Source organism: Manacus vitellinus, unplaced genomic scaffold, assembly GCF_001715985.3.
Source record: "Manacus vitellinus isolate BGI_N305 unplaced genomic scaffold, ASM171598v3 scaffold_16_pilon, whole genome shotgun sequence".
NCBI lineage: Eukaryota > Metazoa > Chordata > Aves > Passeriformes > Pipridae > Manacus > Manacus vitellinus.
Window position 1 is genome coordinate 8021177 of NW_021939189.1, and position 6068 is coordinate 8027244.

Below are 6068 nucleotides of genomic sequence, written 5' to 3' on the forward strand. Positions count from 1 at the left end.
CTTACTCTCAGAATGGTTTGGAAGCCAGACAGAATGGAATATTTCTCCTATTTTCTTTGCAGCTGAAAAAACATGAAAAATCACAGGAGTACATTTATTGCCGTATTTCCGTTCCAAAATTTGCATTATTAAAAAAAAAAAGAAGAAATAAAACTGGTTTTGCCCATCCCACTCACTTACCCCCACCACCACCACCATGCCCCCTTCCTTCCCTCCCATTTCCTGGATCAGCTAAGGCTTTTAGCAGAAAAACCCTCAGTCCTGCACAAAGGCTGGGAATACACAGAGAGATAATAAAGTGGTTTTTTGTACAGATCACAGATGAACAATCTGTAGTTTTACATGGGAGAGGGGAAAATACTGTTTGACTGAAGCCTACAAAGGTATGGGATATGCTGCCTAAACATTCATGAGAACTCTCTTGGTGTCCCTGCTGGGTGATGGTGTCTCCTCAGACCTCATCAAACCCTTGGTCTCAAGTGCTGGTGCCTGAAAATAACAGTGTTGAGAGAAGTCTGGATGGAGGTGACTGCATGTCCTAGAGAAACTAAGGTCCATTCCCTTATGGGGAATCGGCTGGGGATGGAAAACCAGTTGAAGAAAGAGAATCCAAGGCTAAATGAGTAGAGCTGGGCTTAACTCTTCTTCAGGATCCTCTTTACATCCATAATTTTAATGGAAATATTGGTTTTGGAAATTCTTTTATGCCCAAGCATATCTTCCAGGTAATAAGTGATATTTTATTAGCTGCCAGAAACAATATGTAAGTGTATTAAAGGTTTTCCAAAACTGAGAAAGAAGGAAGCTTAAAACAACCCATGTGACTCCATAGGAAAAAAAAAAATAGGACAACTGCGGGACTAAGGATGATGGAAATAAATTTAATTGCAACAAAGGTGATTAACATGGTCTGGAGCAAGCAAAGACCACAGGAGAAACTTCAGATGGGACTCAACTAAAATAGACTGAGACAGAAAATGTTTTACAGCCAGCAAATAATTTAGGGTGTGCTGCAAACAGGCTATCTGGTTATTTTCCACTGTATGGTCTGACTGTGTAGGTACTTTGTTGAACTTTGACTGTACTGACCTTTCCTTTTCTTGCTCCCTCCACATTCTTCATCCCTTAAAAACTTGGGAATGCGGTTGGAAGAGCAAGGGATTAAACCAGTCTGCACACAGGTACACACTTCCCTCCACACACAGATTCTGAAATAAACATATTTACATGCAGCAAATTTAGGACACTGCACACAACCCAATACAGAAGCACAGCCTTAGGTTTAAAATAAAGAGGTAATAAACTTGGTGAAAGAGACAGTTGTTCTCGGGGGTAGGGAGCTCGTGAGTCTACCACCAGTTCCCAACCCTGTCTTTTTTGGAAAGGCAGGAGCTTTTCCTGAACCCTTCCTGGCCCAGGCTGAATTGGAGAGGGCCTTGTTTTTGTCTTGGGCACTGGTAGGATGGCTGGAATTTTTGTGGCAGTTTAGTTGGATTCTTTTCCCTCTGGACTGCTCAATATCCCACACAGGGACAGCCATCCTGATGCAGAGGCACAGCCATGACCTGGTGTAACTTCTCCTGCCTCCTCCTCTCTTCTCACCACAAAAGCTGCCTGCTCCAGTTGCTCTCCCTGAAAGTGCAAATGGAGTTTTGCAGGAAAGCAACCTGCAGGAATGGAAGGTGTTTCTGTAACATGGACCTTGCAGAAAGTGTGATCATTGCTACTTGTGTGTAGGGCTCTGTGCTGCAAGAATTAGTCCCTCACAGTGCTTCCTGCTAGAGCTTGGACAAACCTTTCTTAGTGATCATCTTAGGAAGAGCTCCACTGAAGTGTGTCCAGAACAACTTCTCTTCAAGGTGACTTTTTCTGCTAGAAGATAAGGAGCCTGCAACTGAATTGGAGTTTGCCAGCAATGACCTGGCAGCTCCTGTGAGTTCTGGGGCTCACCTTTTTCTAGTAGCCAGAATACCTCAATGTTTTACAAAAAAGTAGTCAAATGGGGTTATCTCCAGAGGCCTGTGTTATTTATGGCACATGTGGTAGGGGTACTGGCTGTATCCTCAGTGTGTTTCTCAGGTCCACCTCTCTCCTTAGCCATTCAGTTACAGCTGGGGCCCAGTCAGTAAGATGCTGAGCAGGGGACATTCCTGACACTGCTTAGCCTGCTCCAGGCTTTACTCTGCCTTTACTCATGCAGCTCAGGTATTTACTTGTTATTGAGAACATTTCCTCCATGCTAGGTCCCATCTCAGCGAGCACACACTGATACTCCCAAGTGCTGAACTGTACCTGCCTGCTCCTTGGACACAGCTGCCTTAGTCTGAGCCCACACCTCTGTCAAGACAGCATCCATACTTGAGCTGGTCACCCTCCTCTGCTCTGACAGTCAGCAGAGAGGAATCATCAGTTTTAAGGCATATAATCTCTGCTGTATAACCTGTTTAGATGCTGCTTTAAAATGAGAGGAACAACTTCCCCAGTTCCCTTGTCTAGACAGACCAGGTCTCCATCATCTGGGCTATCCACATCTGCTCCCTCTTTACTTACTTGCTTCCAGAACTGCTCCTTCAAGCAGCTGTTTGCTCATTAACATGTGCTTGGACATCCCACTAGAGACAACACAGAGTAGAAGTATTGCAGCATGGAACCACTGCTGTAACAACAGGACATTAATCAAAGGCATTCCCAGCATAGCGAATCCCGACCAGAGCTGCATGCAGACTCAAGAGTTGGATCTCTTTGGTATGCTTAAGGAGAATGAAAAATGAAGATCAACATTGCAAACAGCACCCTGAGGAGTAGGTTGGGTTTCTAACTGGCAGGGACTCAACACTTTCGCAGAATACACCCAAAACATTGTTATTGTGATTTGTTTAACCACTGCTCACAAGGAAAATCCATTTTCTCTGGGCTTCTGTGGGATAAGAGGAGGTTAGGTTTCTTTCTCCATAGCTCAGCCAAACTGCAAAGATACTGCTGGTCCCAGCTGTTACCATATGAGGCTGTTTTTCCCTGTGAACAAAGCTTGAATTAGACTAGGAGTACATGAGTTTGTCTTAGCCTTTGAGACAAAGTGAATTTCTTCTCTTTAGAGCATTTTGTTCTGTGATGTCTAAGTGATGGACAGATGAACCTGCTCTCCTCCTACCCACTGCTAATGCACAGAGAAATAACAAATGTGTGGGACTCAGAACATTACCAATTTGCTGTAGGCACGGACCCTAAAAGTTTTTTCGGCCAGCCAGCTCCCTTTATATTTAAACACCTCTGTTTCCCTGCTCTAGGATGTTTCTATTCAGGTCTAAAGCTGCCTGCCTCTCTTGGCTGAGCTTATCTCATGACATTCAGGGCTATTCATCTTACTTGGATTCTGGAAAAATGCAAGTTGGATGAAAGGTACCTGATCTAAGGAGCCTGGAGAAGTAAGAGCTTTTATTTAATGCTCAAGCATGTATCACGACTAAGGAATTAGTTACTAATGGCTAGAAGAGTGTCCTCTGTCTGAATCCCTTCTGCTTCCAGGGCTCACATAATCTTTACTTTCGTATTTCTCCTTTTATCCAGAGGATGTGAGTGCAGGATATGCACTGGAATGGCAGCTATGGCATGGTGCACGTAGATATAATCTGAGCCCAGCCTACAACCTCATTCCAGGGAAACAGTCCCTAGCCAGTGTTAGGCTGGTCCTTAGTGAAAGCAGGGACCTATTCTAGGAGGAATCTGGATGCACAGTTGTTTGTTCTGCAGGAAACATTCCTTGAACTAAACAAGGATATGGTTCTGAGAGTGGACTTCAGTTTCCCCACGAATCTTAAAGATTTGCCAAATCTTAGAAGCTTTATCTGTTTCAGGTTTTCTGCTTTGCCTCAAGTATTAGTAGCTGGTCTGTGAGCTGGACCTGTTCCCCAAAATACAGGTCGAGCCAATTTCCTTCTCCTCAGGTCCTTGCTAGTGGATATTTCTGCACCATCTTTTTCTGATATCCTCATGTCAGCCCAGAGGTGTGCACTAATGCACGGAGAGGAATTCCTGTTTGGTTTAATGTTGGATAATGGCAGTAGCTCTCATGAGTGACTGCTTTCTAGGACACAACATCCCATTGCAGGCATGCTCTGCATCTCCTGTATAATTTTATGTTTGATTCTATTAAAGCACAGTCTATTCAGTAACCCATTGGATCTGATACTGACCCCTGTAGATGCCCATTAGAAATATTTCCTTCAACGTCCGTGTCCCTCAGATGGATCCTGTTAGAGACCCACCACCCTGGCTTCTGCTAAGGCATTTTAGTGGATGTACAACTGACATTACACATCTTTATCATGGAACCCTGTGAAAGTCAAGCCTTATCAAAATCTAATTACATTGTGTTGCAACCATGCAGGCAGCTTTATCAGACAAGCTTAGAATCGTGCCAAATAATAAAATCAAGTTTGGAAGCACCTGTTTTATATACAAGTATCTAAAATAAGATTAATATTACACCTATTCTTCAGTGCTTAACAAATTGAAGTCTGTATCACATTTTCCATTATTTTGCCTGGAATTTTATGTCAATCAAACCAGCATGTGTCTATGAGGCTCATCGTTGTGTATCTTGGCTGACTACTGGCACAGTGCTTCAGTTCTCAGGACCTGCCCCAGTGCTCCAGTGCAGATTTTAAATGAGCATCAGTGGGCCAGCAACTTACTCAGCCAGCTCTTCAAGGACTCTTGGGTATGGCTGTTTAACCAAGCTGATTTCAGACTGTTTATCCATAACAGATGGTGTTTCCAGTTCTCCTCGATTACTGAGGAGCAGAAGGCACCTCATTGTCCCCCACAGCCCATCCTATGGGCGTATCCCTCTGCCACTGTCCCAGTACTGACTGCCAAGCACTCTGACCTCCTCTGCAGCAGGGCAGTTGGTTTGGTAGTGGCCATCATTAGCCATCATTAGAGAGAAATGGTGGAGTCAACTGTTGTGCTGCACAAGGGGTTCATAATACATTGTCTAGGCAGACATCATTCCTAACCAAAGAGACACCCAAACATATGTGCAATTGCACAAGGTCCCCCTGAGGTTAGCACTTACCTGAAATTTTATTCCTATGCCCAGTAGAAACTGGGATATGTCCATTTGGTCTTGTTTAGCCCTACAGCTGCAAACTGAAGTCTGCACACTTCTCTGCCAATGTGTTCCATCCCTGTTCTCTCCTATTTTCTGCCAGTATAGCTGTCTCTATTCACTGAAGATAAAGTTTTGTGATATGTCAGGTTGAAATGAATGAGTGCATGGACATCAATTTTTTTCATAAGAGAAACGTTAATGCTGGACTGTACAGGATGAGGTTTATTTTTGGCCTTTTCTTGTGCCAGTGAGTATATTTAACGATCTACAAGGTCAATAGGTATATACTCAGAATGTTCCCTGTCAGCTGAAGTCAGATGGAATCTTTCTAGATCACAGGAGTTAAACAGCCAATATTTGGACAGGTGACCTCAAAGGAAACACCAGTGATTCAGTAGGCGTGGTCCTTCCTTCTGAGTCAGGGCTGAAATGTGATGCCAAATAATGCTGTGTTGCCAGAGGACATGGTTTTTATTTGAAATATTGAAACCAACTTGAGTCTTGATGGTGATTTAATATGCCATGATATTATACTGGATGATAATCCAGTTAGGATTAATTTAGTTGGCCTCCCTATATTGCTTCTGTCACTCAGTGTCAGCAGGATGCTTCTTTCTTTTCCTAAAGCTTTCAGAAGTAGAAGGTTGCTCTGACTAATTGAAGATCCCAATAGGATATTTTTAGGGTAGATTTAAGATGTGGATTTCTTCTACCAGTTCAGGATCCATTTCCACCATGTAGAGGGCAAATGCCCCTTCAGAGCATTTTAAGGAATATGAAATGCTTCCAACCATCTGGCCTGAGAGCCAGTGCTGGCTTGGGTGGGGATGCCCAATGAGGGGCAGCTCCTGTTCTGAGACAAAGGCTTAGTGGATGTGATGGTCCTTCTTGAGTAAAAATGTAATAAGTGTGAAGACCCGTTGTAAAATTGTCTTTCTGCTCCACAGATAAGATT